This window comes from Gambusia affinis, linkage group LG09 (assembly GCF_019740435.1).
Source record: "Gambusia affinis linkage group LG09, SWU_Gaff_1.0, whole genome shotgun sequence".
Lineage (NCBI taxonomy): Eukaryota > Metazoa > Chordata > Actinopteri > Cyprinodontiformes > Poeciliidae > Gambusia > Gambusia affinis.
This window is the reverse complement of record NC_057876.1, coordinates 29,105,318-29,120,787: the sequence shown is the minus strand read 5'-3', so window position 1 is coordinate 29,120,787 and position 15,470 is coordinate 29,105,318.

Sequence of the window (15,470 nt, the reverse complement as noted above, 5' to 3'; positions counted from 1 at the left end):
ATTAACTGATCAGAACCAATCAGGGCATGAAATAAAATGAGTGTTAAGGTAAATGTTCAGCAGGCGAGAGAACATTGCAATGATTGAATGTAATTTGCAGAACTGAGTCAGCGAGTCGGAGCAACGAACCTGCAAACATTAGCATTTGTTGGCTAATATGCAGCTGAATGTTACAGAAACGTCCAGCTATGGAAAATAAATGACTTCAGTCAATCGTTAATAAAAATGAATAATATTTATGCTCATGATGAGAGTCTGCAGGTGAAAACTGATGTGAAGGATCCAGTGTGAAAAACATCAGAACCAACAAAAAAATCTGAAAATCTGGACAGAAATCTAAACTAAACATTTCTAAGAAGTTGTTTTGACTGAAGATTCAGACAGAATCCCAAAGAGTCATTTTTTAAATTTATTGTAAGAAAAGTTACTTTGTTGCCGTGACGACACTTCATAAGACATATTGCATAACGAGTTGGTCACCAGCCTGCAAACCAGTTAGAAAAGCAGATAAAGAATCATTAAAGATGTTGGATCAAAAACTTCCATGATTTCATCATGACCAGATAATCCAGAAACATGAAGGTCTGGGCTGGGAAACGGTGAAATATCAGGATTCTGTTTTATAAAATATTTCATGGTTTCTTCTTATGAAAGCAGTTTATTCAGGAAAACGTCAGTCAGTCAACGAGGGTTGAATAAAATCTGCCTCTTCCTGCCTTTCCTCTCATACTTCAAATGAAATTGAGAGCAACAATCTTATTCTAAAAATATCTTAAAAACCAACTGTTGGAAGGTAAAACATGTCAACATTTATGTAAATCTGTTCATTTTTAAGGCTGTTTTATGTATTTTCTTGTTTTCCGTACTGTAACTTTGTGGTTTTGATCCGTATATTTATTATGTTTTAACATCAACACATCAAAGGCAATAATGATGGAAATTAGCCAGCAGGCTGTAATCTCATGATTTTACATTATAATGTTTGTTAAAACAGCAGTAAACTGGACGACAGTAAAACTTGTAGAAAAATGAAACCATGTTGTATAAAAACAGAAATGAGCTGTTGGAACTGCAGCTCCGTTTTTCTGCATTCACCTTTTTATTTATTGTGGTCTCATTGAAGATGAATGCAGCTCATCATCTTGTCCAGATGTAAATGCAGTGAGTCAAACGGTTGGAGGAGAGAAATGAGTCTTCCTCTCTGAATGAGCTGAAGTTTAGTCATCCTTCAAATGTCAGGCGCAGACAGAGGGAACGTGTTGTTGATGATCATCGCCACTCCGTGTAAACATGATAATTAGCAGTGCAGAAATAAATCATTAGCAAAAACAAATTCCAAGTTATTTTGAACCTCACACGAGAAGCAGATGATGTCAGATGTCACGTTTTCTCATTTATTCCTGCATGTTTTCACATTTGCATGAAGTTTTAATGAATTGACTCAGAGTTTCCGTCTCTCTGAGGTCAGTGAGACGTCTAAACGGGATCAAAAGTCGTGAAACGGTGTTTAATTTCTGCAGGTTTCCCCTGCTGGAATTAATTTTGACCATGTCAGCATTCACCTCCTACCTCCAGGATGGCTCTATTCCCTGTGAGGCTCCTTCCACGCCTTGTTAGGCAGAGAGCTGACCGTTCTGCAGACCCCGCAACACTGTCAATCTCCTCACAGCTGTCTGGAATCCCAACAAATCACCTCAAGCATCTCCTGCCACTTGGCCCTTAAATTCAACCCCTGACAAATTTCCAGCCCATTTTCCTCCATGTGCCCACAAGAATGACGGCCGGTGGGTGATGCAGTTCCGCCGTCAGCCAACGGGGGGCACTGTGGGATTTCCCAGCCTCCTTTCCTCCATGTTGGACATGAACCTGCAGATATCCAGGCATGGCCCAGGCTTTGTTTGCTGCGGTTCAAGGCAGAGTCCAGCTGTTTGGGGAGAATTTGGTGGCAGGTTTTTGCTGACGGACTTTTCAAAGAGCTTTAAGGTGAAAATCCACAAACAGGAAAGTGTGAGAAAGAAAGAGGCAGCTATCTCAAAACCAAGATCTTTGTATTCTTCAGAAATGGCAGAATCTCTACCAGCTCACCTGCAGAAAACCACAATCAGTCATGATGTCGTTTGTTTTGCCCTGAAACTCTGTGAAAATGTATAAAAGGAAAACCTGATAATAAAATAGTGAAAATAAAAATAAATTCTTATAAATTTCTGTGAAAAATGTTTGTTTTTTGTAGGATTTTAAAAGATGGTATCAGTGCAGGTAATCAGCAGTACTTTATGTGCAGACGCGCCACGCTTGGCGATGAGCGTCTTTCTGATGGAGAGTCATTTCTGATTCATCAAAGCTGAAAGTCTCTCAGGGAGCCGATCAGCAAGGTTAGGACAGGCAGGGAGCAAAGACCGATAAAGAGTTCACCGTCGTTTATTTTACCCTTTACACACACACACACACACACGCACACACACACGCACACACACACACACACACACACACACACACACTTAATGCTGGGACTGGAGCTGACTGGGATGTTTGTGGAGCAGAGACAGGTGGGGGAGGGGCACAAAGTGTTGCTCCTTTCACCCTGCAGCAAAGTCAATCCCAAAGCCGGAGTGTAATCTGTATATTAGTGTTTAACGTTATTAAAGTTCAGGGATCCAAAACATTAACACTGGAGTCACGTTGTTAAAGTCGGGTTATTTTAGTTAACGTCATAAAATCAGAACACGGGTCAGAACCCGGCTTTTAAGAGAAAGAAGAGATAACAGATGACATTCAGTTATGCTTTTCTTTTAAGCCTCATAAGCTCCGCCCCTAATCCAACGGCATTATTGCCAATATTCCTGTAAAGTTTTTGTTTCGCTGCTGAAGCGTTGTGATGCCTCGTGGTTTAAAGAGCTAAAATTATGAACTACTTCCTGCCGAGTTCATTCAGCTTCCTGTTTTTTGGCAGACGCTGTCAGAGGAGCATCCTGAGGTCAATTTCATAAAACCTAAACTTTAAATAATTATGGTCATACCTCTGACTTGTTTTAGTCCTGGTTGAGTTCTAGGTGATTTGGGCTTTAGAAAGGTGTTGGTTCAGGATCAGGGTCAGATAAATGTCGGTGCTCTGCAGCAGTTTGAGTATTCATCCTGAGTTATACAGATTTGTCTTCTCCCACCAGGCCTTGAAATCCTGCTGTAAAAACTTGGATTTTCAAAATATTTTAAAGTGAAATCCTTGTTTTTGTTCCAGAAAGGCTGCAATATGAAAACTGGAAATCTGAATTTCCTTTCACCAGGAACCTGAGGGTAAAATGTGACTCTCTGGTTCGCTCAGGTTTTTATTTTTTTACAGAACATAATTCCTCTGTCTGTAGTGAAAACGCTGCCAGACTGTTGATGCAATCAGAAAAGTTTCTCATGTTGAACTGATTTTTATTTGATCTTCTTTGTGACAAACGTCTTTGAAGTGAGATTTAAATAAAGTTTTATTTATAACTGGGGATGTCAGAGTTCACAGAGATGAATGGATGTGCTTGCCACACTTTTGAGATTTTTACTTAAAAATAAAATTAATATTTAATATTAATTTAATATTTTAAATTACGTAATTTCCGGACTATAGAGCGCACCTGATTATAAGCCGCATCCCCCTACATTAGGGTGACCAGATGTCCTCTTTTTCCCGGACATGTCCTACTTTTCAGACCTAAAAAAATGTCCGGGGGGAATTTAAAAATCGTCCGGGATTTTGGTCAACTGCCTCAAAACACATTACATAGCTTACAGTGCATTGTGATTACATTGCCACTCCGTTCCACTACTCCATTCCAGGTTTCTTTGTATGGCAAAGAAATCGGTAGCACGTGTGTGTCCACCGTTTCTACCCCCCCGTTGGCGCATGCGTGTCCGCTGATTCTAGCTTTTCTTTCTGAACAGCAGCAATATAGCAAAACAACACTAACAGGGCTGGTTTAAATAACAAACGGTTAAAAGTCACGAGAGCCGTCATCCTCTTCCTCCTGTGCACTGAAACCATGGAGGTCTTCTTCCTCAGTGTCTGTTTCCTTCTTTATCGGCTCGATTGCTTTTAACTTGAAAGCTGCATCATATGCATTTCTTCTTGCATTCTCCATGATGAGGGTCTGTTCAAGCTCATTTTATTCATGCACAAAGCACGATGTTACATTAGTCTTCCTCTACAGATATATTCCAGCTGTCTCAGGCTTACCTTTTCTGCTCCAGCGCCCCCTACTGGCCGTTAGAAAAAATTAATAAATAAGCCGCAGGTTCGAAAGCGTGAGACAAAAGTCGCGGCATATAGTCCGGAAATTACGGTAATATTTTCTTGTACTTTACAACTGTGCATTACTTTGTGTTGGTCAGACACATAAAAGCTCAACATGAGTCCAAATAGTCTAGATATTAAATTTATGGTATATTAAAAGCTCCAGTGATGGATTATTATGAACTCAGCTACATATGGAGAACGCTGCGTGTGAAAAACAGAAATGAAGAATAAAGACGGTCAGGCGCTTTAACGATGACATCATGTCTGTCAGGTCATTCACTCACCTGACTATAAAACGTGGATTAAATCATATTTAATAAGTCACATTTCATTTCTCCTGTCCTTAAATGTTTTGGAGCAACTTTTTCCTCATGAGAGAAATAAAACCTGAATTTTTCCATCATTAGTGGAACAAAATAAATCCAGACACTGATGATGTCTCACTGGGTCCTGAGAAATTGACATTTTCACCGTCATTAACGTTACAAAGAGTTTAATTAAGAACCTGCACAACAGGATCAACAAGGAAGGAACCTTTTACAATACCACTATGTTAAAACCTTTTCACAACTCGGCAGCAGAAAGTGCACAAGTCAAGCTGCTCAAAACAAAATACAGGAGAACCGGAGTGAATAAACAGGAGATGCAGTCAGTCTGCCAACAGCAGTTCACAGTGAAGACTACATTTTACAAGGACTGGGAAAAAAACTGGTTTTGAAAAGAAAGGAGCAATTGTTGTGTTTTACTGTCGCTCATTTTAGCGGGGTGGCATTTTGAGATCCAGTTTGGTTCTGGAGCAACAGTTGAAGCTGAGATGGCAGCAGCAATATTAGCCTGGCATCCCTGCAAGACATGCGCCGAGACGCTGCAGCTGCGCCCCAAATCTTCCCAACAACCGCAGATGGCATCGCTTCGAATCCGCTCCACAAGCTGTCCACAAATAAAGCTTCATCGAGTGACAGAGGGGAGGAAAAAACCGCCTCAGCTCCTCATGTGCTCAAGCAGTTTGTTATTTCATGGCAGCAATCTAAAGTTTCAACTTTGAAAACAGAAAAAGCCGCCTGGATGTGATTGGATTGCTGTCCTGAAACAAAAACAAAGCTCAGCTTTTTATTTTCCAGCAGGTCAGGTTGTTGTTCACACATTAATACTGACGCTGCTGATGCATTTAGAAGAGCGCCGTTTGTGGAGTTACATGGTAAAAATTAACAGCAACATTTTACTTTATTTAACCTGTCAGAGAAAAATGGGTGTTTATTTCACAAGTCATTGTTTTCACCATTTATTTCATGTTTTCAACATGATATTTCTAAATTATGATATTTAGAAATATCATAATTCCAAACTGAATATTTATCGGCCTAACGATGGATGTTGAGCTGCTTGTTTTAAATATATGGTTTTTATTGTTTCTTCGCCGTCCTGTGAGGCGCCGGTTGCGCGCTGGGCGCCGGTTGCACGTCGGGCGCCGGTCGCACGCCGGCGACTTGCTGTTGAACTTAAACTCACCGGCTGCTGCAGAGCCTGAAGGCGCCACACCTGCTGGTGATCCACATTCTGATTAACTAACCAAACAAATCACACAAAAGCACTAATAATTAATATTCATCATAAATTATTTTCTCGATGGCCATTTTTCAAAAGTTTAGTTGTTTTCTGAGTCTCTGTATGGAAAGGTAAACAGGCCATAATCACTGCTGCTCTTCTATTGTGGCATTTCCCTGCAGCAATGAGCATATTCATATTCATATTCATATTCATATTCATATTCATACTCGGCACAAACATCGCCAGTGTCATCTTTGCAATAATAATAAAGATTATATCGTGCTGTTTAAATAGTTTAAAGACTGCCTCCAGTGAAAAGCAAGTGGTTTGAAATCTAAAACAGGCTCCTTCGGCTCCACGACGGATCATGATTGAAACAATCTGTCAGCACCAAAGATAAGTGTGGAAATGCAATAAATAAATATTCTGTAAAGATTTAAACTGCCAAGATAACAACAGAACAAGCCCAAGTAGTTCCACAACTGGCAGCTGGAAATAATTTACTGGAAGATATACGACTTTGTTTCCCTTCATCTCGGTCAGAAAGTCTCTGCAGCGGCTTGGCGAAGCGACTGGTGGATTTTTGTTTACAGTAAAAGGTTCCTGTAGGAACCAATCAGAGCCTCTTTTATCCCCCTCCAACCCGTCCATCAACCCAACAGTTGATGGGTTTTCTGTCATATCCAGCGGATGGAAGTGTCAATAACAAGCAGCTTCCATATTTACTGATCCGATAACAGAAATGATGTAAAATGTTGAGTCACATCAGGAAAGAGAAAGTTCAAAGTCCATGAAAATGTTTAATGGAGTTTATTGCAGTCTGCAATCGCATTTTAATCGAAAACCAAATGTCGACAAAATGAGCAACTTTCAATTCAAAAGGTTACAGATAAACATTAACAAGTCAAAATACTGTTGAGCTGGTTTTTTTCTTCTTTTTTTGAAGGTCTTCTTTGTTACTAAACTTTCATATAAAAATTATTAGCAGCAATAATTTTTGCTGCTAAATTATTGTTGTTGTTAGCGGATACTGTTGTTAGCAGATATTGTTGTTAGCGGATGCTGTTGTTAGCGGATGCTGTTGTTAGCGGATATTGTTAGCGGATATTGTTGTTAGCGGATGCTGTTGTTAGCGGATGCTGTTAGCGGATGCTGTTAGCGGATGCTGTTAGCGGATGCTGTTGTTAGCGGATATTGTTGTTAGCCGATGCTGTTGTTAGCCGATGCTGTTGTTAGCCGATGCTGTTGTTAGCCGATGCTGTTGTTAGCCGATGCTGTTGTTAGCCGATGCTGTTGTTAGCCGATGCTGTTGGTAGCGGATGCTGTTGGTAGCGGATGCTGTTGTTAGCCGATGCTGTTGTTAGCCGATGCTGTTGTTAGCCGATGCTGTTGTTAGCGGATGCTGTTGTTAGCCGATGCTGTTGTTAGCCGATGCTGTGGTTAGCCGATGCTGTTGTTAGCCGATGCTGTTGTTAGCCGATGCTGTTGTTAGCCGATGCTCTTGTTAGCGGACGCTGTTGTTAGCGGACGCTGTTGTTAGCGGACGCTGTTGTTAGCGGACGTTGTTGTTAGCTGATGCTGTTGTTAGCGGATGCTGTTGTTAGCCGATGCTGTTGTTAGCCGATGCTGTTGTTAGCCGATGCTGTTGTTAGCCGATGCTGTTGTTAGCGGATGCTGTTGTTAGCGGATGCTGTTGTTAGCGGATGCTGTTGTTAGCGGATGCTGTTGTTAGCCGATGCTGTTGTTAGCCGATGCTGTTGTTAGCGGATGCTGTTGTTAGCGGATGCTGTTGTTAGCGGATGCTGTTGTTAGCGGATGCTGTTGTTAGCGGATGCTGTTGTTAGCGGATGCTGTTGTTAGCGGATATTGTTGTTAGCTGATGCTGTTGTTAGCTGATGCTGTTGTTAGCGGATGCTGTTGTTAGCGGATGCTGTTGTTAGCGGATGCTGTTAGCGGATGCTGTTAGCGGATATTGTTGTTAGCGGATATTGTTGTTAGCCGATGCTGTCGTTAGCCGATGCTGTCGTTAGCGGATGCTGTTGTTAGCCGATGCTGTTGTTAGCTGATGCTGTTGTTAGCCGATGCTGTTGTTAGCCGATGCTGTTGTTAGCCGATGCTGTTGTTAGCGGATGCTGTTGTTAGCGGATACTGTTGTTAGCGGATACTGTTGTTAGCAGATACTGTTGTTAGCGGATACTGTTGTTAGCGGATGTAGCTGTGCATCAGACTTACGGCTGTACCAGAAACTAGCGAATAAAAAGGTTCCGGTTGAAAAAAAAATTAAAACAAAAAGCAATTAATTGTGTTAATAATGTTTAAAACTGTTAGATGTTAAAATGTTAGCTGACTTCCAAAGCCAACAAATTGGAAACTATATAAATATTTCCTTCTACTTTACAAATACTCTAATTTGTGTTGATTCATCACCAAAAATCCCAACAGAATATATAAAAGTTTGTGGTTGTAAAGTTTGAACATTTGAAAACGTCATGGAGTGTGAATTGTTTTGTAATAGTTTCCAATCATTAAACAAACAAAACTGTTATTTAATTACTGTTTAATATTTGTTTATTTACTGTCACTTATTTCTTCAACTAGAGCCCTGCAAGGTGACTCACCACTGCCACCTACAGGCTTCAGGAAGATCTCCTCTGGGATTTGCTAAATCTGATTCTGATTGGTCAGTTTCCCGTCTCAGGAGATCTCAGCTGCAGCTTCGGCCTGTTTTAGCCGCGGTGACGTTTCTGCTGAAGTTAAACACAAGCTGCCATTTAATCCTCCTACTATCAGGAAATATGTTAGTAAAGTTTCGCTTTGATTTCTACCATGAAATACTCTGAATATCTGGAGCTGAGACCACATTCACTTCTGTTTACGTTTCACAATGACTAGCACATTTTCTCCTAACTCAGACACTTAGCCTTTTGTGCGCTAGCAGCTTTTGCTCGTCAGAAATGTGTCCTATATATTTATAATTTCTCAGCCTGCAGACCTCAGTCCACACAATGAGATCCAGCCTTGGTGCGACTGACTCACCGCTCAACTCCACGTAACCTCCACAGACTCCCGTCCACAAACCCGGCTCAACGTCTCAGCAACGTTACAGCTCAGATATTCAGTCGATGTGTGACTGAAGAAACATCCAAACTCTTAAGAAAAACATGTTTGACAAAAGAAAGAATCAAGATTTGAGCTTTAATCATTTTTGATTTGTTGAAGAAAAATTCTATTTTTTGTTTGCTAAATTACAGGTGGCCTTTTCACCTCAACAATTCCTGTTTTTATTTCAAAACAACTTTTGAAACGGATCAGTTTGTGGGCTCAATCGTCAAACTCCACACAGATAAAGAAAGACCTTGAAACTCATTAAGATTTTTTTATTTTGCAGAGTTTTTATGATTCTCTCTAATAAAGCTCAGAAATGTGTAAAAAACAGTAAATAAGACGGCAGAGAACCAATAGACAAGATGTTTACGTGTCGCTACCCTTCATGGAAACTATTGATCAAATCTCTGAACGGCATAAATTAAATAAAAATGTTTTAGGCTGTTTGTCTCTTTGAATTAGGTGATTCTGGGTCAATCGGTGATCAGAGAAGGTTTCAGTTTGTTAATGTTGACAAAAAGCATTTTTCTCACCAGTTTAAATGCTTTACATTCAGACAGTTTATCGTTCTAATTTGCATCATACAGACTAAAGACTTAGTTTCTGACGGAGTCGAGTTTTAATTCTGCATGTTTACGGTAAATATGCAGAATAAAAAGTCAAATTCTTTACAAAGTCAGACGCTTCGCCCTCACTTATTGTATGAGATCTTATAACTCTGTTGCACATGTAGCCGAAACATTTACTGTCTATATAAATTCAATTACTGTCAGCTTGTGGATCTGCACCACAGATTTATATTCAGCCAAATTCTGGTGATCCGGTTAATCCGCTGCCATTACCCACTTGCCTCTGCTAATCCATTACCGCTCATGGAGGATGACTGGTTATCTTCCACGCCTGCTTAGAAAATGCTGTCATTCTGAAAGCAACCATGCCGCACGCTGCGCATGCTAATAAACGCAATAAAAAGGTACAATTTAAACAACGAAGGCTGATCCATTTTTAAACCCACGCCGTTCTGTCAGGAGACGGGGGAGGATGAAGCTCATCCCAGCAGCTGGACAGGTTGGCAGCCCACACACACCCACACACACACACTCGTACTGTAATTCATCTCACACTCACCTTTATGCACAGAGGAAGACAGGTTACCTCAGAGGATAACAGGCACGCAGCTTAAATCATTAAAACGCCACAAGAAAGACTCGGTTTGCAGTAAATAAATATAGTTTGGCAAATCAATAAATTTATACATATTTATGAAAAAGTTATGTTCAATTTGTCATTTTTTGCCACAGAGATGATAAGCTGCATTTATTCATTATTTTACATTTAAAGATTAATTTACAATCATTCATAACCACCTGAGGCATTGAAACGCAGCTCTGTGTTAAAATATAAACAAAAAATTCACAAACAGCCTCCATTAGTTTTAAAGGCAACTTTTGATGAAAAGAAAAACTTTTATTGATGTGCAGAAAATGAGTATTAGTCAGGATTATTACAAATAAGAGCTTTCTAAGAGGAATTAAATGTAACAAATGCTATTGGCAACATGGAAAAATAATGGAGTGAGCCTTCATACAAAGATCCTCTCTGCAGAAAATTCATGTAAACTCAGCTGAAGTTAACAGGAGAAGAAAAACCCAGAACAGAAGGATAAATACTCAATCAATCAATTTCAAAATCTCTGCATCATAAAGATAAAAAGATAAAAAGTCACGGAACAGCAGCCAGACTGAGCATAAAGTTTATGTAGTAAAAATGTTATTTTATGATGTTTTAACTGAGTGTCTCCTCTGTCAGAACAAAACGTTATCAGTCAGTAACTGCCGTCTGACTGCAGCTGCTGTACCATCATAGATCACTATTTCAACCTGCAGCTTAGCATTAGCAGCTATTGCTGTTAGCTTGAAGTAACGCGTTAAGGCCAAATGACATGTCGTCAGTTATGAGCTGAATAACTGGGGCAATTAAACCACCAGGAGGAGGAAATCATGTTTGTCTGCAGAAAATGAGACTTCCATATTTGTTTGTAGGAAGAGGTGATGATGCTGGTCAGAACTGGAGCTTACATTTCAGCTGGTGAATTCTGCCAGGACGTATTTTAATGTTAGGTGTGTAAGTTTCTGCTCTTAGACAACATTTCCTCTCTTAATTAATTACGATATAAACCTTCTTATGAGCCGTTACTCGAGTTGGGAGCTGATTTGATGTTCTAAATGTTGTAAATTTGTCATCTTTCAACTTTTCATTCACCTTCTTCTACGAGTGACTTTGATGAGCTGCAAGGCTGTACAGAGTTGAAATTAAAAGTTAGAAAAATGTTGATGGACTAGCTGCATACCATATTTGTATGGTAATGCCATAACTTTCTGATTATATTTAACCAACAGTGTAGACTATCTGGTAAAGCCAAACCAGTTATTTTGAATGCATATATATTGTTTTACAAGTTCTCCCTGTGATGTCCTCTGTGTTTTTGTGCCATGCTGCTTTGCATTTCTGTGGCAGATTTATTTCTTGTGTAACCAAGCATAATGAGGCCTACAGCACACATGCTTTGCCAAATGTGGATCTCTTGCAGCAAATGAAAGAAACTCCTTCTCCCATCTGAGCCGTTTCTCTGCTGTACTTAAAAAGGAAAGGTATTCATCTCAAGACTTTGGGTTCTGGCAAGTTTATCTGTTTGAATAGAAAAGAAGAAGATTGTGATTAAAAAGCAGAGGCTCAATCCTTCCACCATCTCACCATCAACACTTGGACAGAAAAGACTGAAAACTGTAGCAGCACTTCTACAACTTACTGTTTCCTTAATATGCAACTGTGTGAATATAATTCATAACATAATCATAATTTGACATCACATGAAACTAGTTCCACCTGCACTTCATAGAGACACTAAATGACACAGAAGGTCATGTTTTAGTCAACTTCTTTCATTGTGGCGCCTTACAAATAAAAGCCTTTGGCATTTTAATTCTGAAAGCCTTCCAAAGCCATTACTGTCATCATCAACAAAGTCTCTGAGAAGCAAAAGGGATCCTGTTTGAAAGCTCTTAAATATATTCCCAAGGTGCAGCAATCATCCTTTCTGAAAGGAACAATCGCTGCATTTCAAATGAGACGACAGAATTACAGCAACATTTAACCCATTACTGACCTAAATCTGCCTTCAGCAGATCACGCCGCCTGCTGCTGTCACTCACATGATCCTGACGATATAAAAAGTGACATGCATTCACATACAGCACACACTGACTCTCAAAACAAGACACAACCTTGTGCAGACGAAAAGACACCATGAAACACGGAGTGTGAAAATACAGGCTATAAATTTCACTCTCCAAGCATACAGATAGACTGCTTGTCAGCAAACAAATTGAAAACTATCATTTCATGCAGTAGCTCCCTTATTCACCTTCTATAGCGCTGCTGTATGTATAATGCACAGGGCTGTCACTCCTCTACTCAGAAGAATACACACTGATGAACCCTGGATGTCAAATTCACTTTGAAGTTCATGCATCATGTTGCAGGAGTCCTACACAGACCTCAGCAGCAGCCGGGAATGTAAAGCAGGCCGAGTGTGGAGTTGTTCAACACGAGGCTGGCTGTTAGGAACAAGCCCTGGTGGACGCAGGTCTGCAGGTTGATCACACGACTGCTCTGACGGACAGATCCACCTTAAACATCGACGTTTCCAAAATGCTTCAGCACAGGAACATCCACATTATTTGACTCTTTTGAGAGATGATGTGCAAATGTGAAGAAAAGCGTCACATGTAGCTTAAATATATTATAAAATAAAAATCTCTTCAGTGTGTTTTTTTAAAGTGGATTTGACAGAGCAACAGAAAGTGCTGTATGATTAAGTGGAAAGAAAAAAACAAAACAATCTGTAAAGTCACAACCATAAACTTCACTGTTTTACTAGGATTTTATAATGTGACAAACACAAAGGAAATATGGAAAGTATTCAAAACGTTTTACAAAAAAAGGCTTAATCTTTAGTGCTACTAATTAACTGTGACTGAAATCAGATTTCTGTGTGAACAATTTACGACCCCAAAGTGACTCGAACCTGCAGAAGAAAGTAGCCATCCCTCAGCGGCGCCCTGTTCACGTCAGTAAAGATGGCCGCCGCCGCGCTCTGTTCACGTCAGTAAAGATGGCCGCCGCCGCGCTCTGTTCACGTCAGTAAAGATGGCCGCCGCCGCGCTCTGTTCATGTCAGTAAAGATGGCCGCCGCCGCGCTCTGTTCACGTCAGTAAAGATGGCCGCCGCGGCGCTCTGTCACGTCAGTAAAGATGGCCGCCGCAGCCATCTTTACTGCAGCTTCTGACCCGGTTCTGACCCGGTTCTGTCTGTATGGAGTCGGATCCAGAGTGGTTGAGGTGTAATATGTTCACTCACTAAGTCTGCTTTCATCATTTTATCATCATCACTTTCAGACATCAAGTCCAAAGTTTCCTTCTTCTGCTGCAGATAAAATGCAACACAGGCTGCGTTCACACTGCAGTAGAGGGCACCATAACTTCAGGTTCTCAATGTTCTGCCAACCGCCATAAAAAGAAGAAGTGCTCAGTGTTTGCAGAGGTAAACATGGAGGCTAACGGTGGAGCATAGCTTACTCAAATTAATCATCATTACAGTCCGTCATGGTTGTTGTTTTTCTTCCTGTTTGCACGTATCAGGACGCAGAACAGGGACATTTGTCGAGTATCAGTGACGTTCAGGCCGGATTAATGCAACCTGGACGTTTGGTCACATTTGAATCGGATACCCAAGTGGCCTGATGGCATTTGAAAAGAATCAGAACTGTGCTGTTCAGATTGTCATAAAAAGATGGGACACAAGTCGCATTACAAGTCAAAAAAATGGAACTGGGTCATTTCAGGCTGCAGTGTGAACGCAGACAAACTGGACAGACTGCAGACTTTTTAAAAATGATCAGGTCTGATGTTGTTGCACATAAGGAAGTGGAACAGATGAGATTCTGTTTTAGAGGGTGAAAAGATCAGAACTGGGTCATTCAGGTCCTGCTCTGTCTGCTTGTGTTTTTTATCGTTTTAGGCCCAAACTAAAGAGCCCAGCTAAATTTCGTCGTTTCTTGTTTCGCCCTTTACTTCCTGAGCTGCAGCTTCGCCGCTCAGTCAGCGGAGGAATCAGCCCAGGCTGGGCAGGATTATCCCCATTGTGCTAATCTGAATGACTGGCCTCTGGGAGGCCACAAAATTGACTGGCTTGAAAAGTGAGCTCTGCTGCCCAGCATGAACCCCCCACCCTCACACACACACACACACACACACACACACACACCACCATAACACAGAACATAAACAAACTGGCTCCTACATATCTCTCCGCTCACAATGGCCTCACCTCACGAAGCTGCTATGATCCAAATTGAAAGGGACAACCTTGGGCCTGGAAGAGGTGAGTCATGGAGTTTTGTCCGTTTTCTTTCCTCCAGATATCAACATGACACATTAGCTGTAGGACATGTTAAGAAGACAAAAATAACTTCAGGATTTTGGGGAAAAAATGCTTCAGAGAACAGTAACGAGCTTATTACCCTTGTTTAATATGCACTTCTGATTGTTTAATTAATCCGAGGAGACGTACAGGTTCGGACAGTTTGGGCTCTACGGCAGCAATAATTATATTTAAAATAGCCTTACATAATTCTAGTGAGAATCCAGGATGAGTAACAGTCACATCCAGACAACCACTTTTTTACAAATATGATTAAATATCTGCCCTGGGCTGGTAAGCACCACCACTTTCATACATGTGACGATATTATCCCTAAATTCATTAGTCTATCTTGTTTTTGCATTAATTAACACGCAGCGTATAACCTGCACCGCTGCAAATCAATCCTTCCCTAAAAATATGAACAGACTCTAATTTAGTTTCTGGCTCAGCATCAGACTAGTCTGCATTACATTTCTAACTTGGCTTCCAACACCCAGGAGTAAGCACTCAGCAAACCTCCATTATCACTCTGGTTTTCAACAGCAACAAATTCACAAGGACAGACAGGATTTTACCAATCGGGGTTCTTCGCAGGGTTCTCTGAAAGGTTCATCATCTCACACATGCCGTCCTTCTGGCAACAGATTCTCATCAAACGGTTTCTCTGCTGTCTTCACCAGAAGGTAGAAGCAGCAGCAGAATAAAATAATCCTCTTGCTTTTAACGTGTTCATTTAAAGATATACTCACCATTCAAATGAGATATTCCCACCAGGAAGTAGAACTTTATATAAATGGTTCATTATAAGACAGAATATTTTAAAGTTAACTACAAGCAGATTTTAAAAAATCTGTTTTTAAATGACTTTTAAAAGAGACCATCTGCTCCACCTGCAGCTGCTGTGGCTCTGAGTCAAACCAACCTGTTCCCCTCCTGGCCTGTGGGGGCGCTGCACCAGCAACCACTGAAGGAAACCACACAAAATCCCCTGAGAGCAACTTCCTTCTTCACCAGATGGAAACAAGATGGAGGTGTCAGATTTTAGTGTTGGAGGATTTCT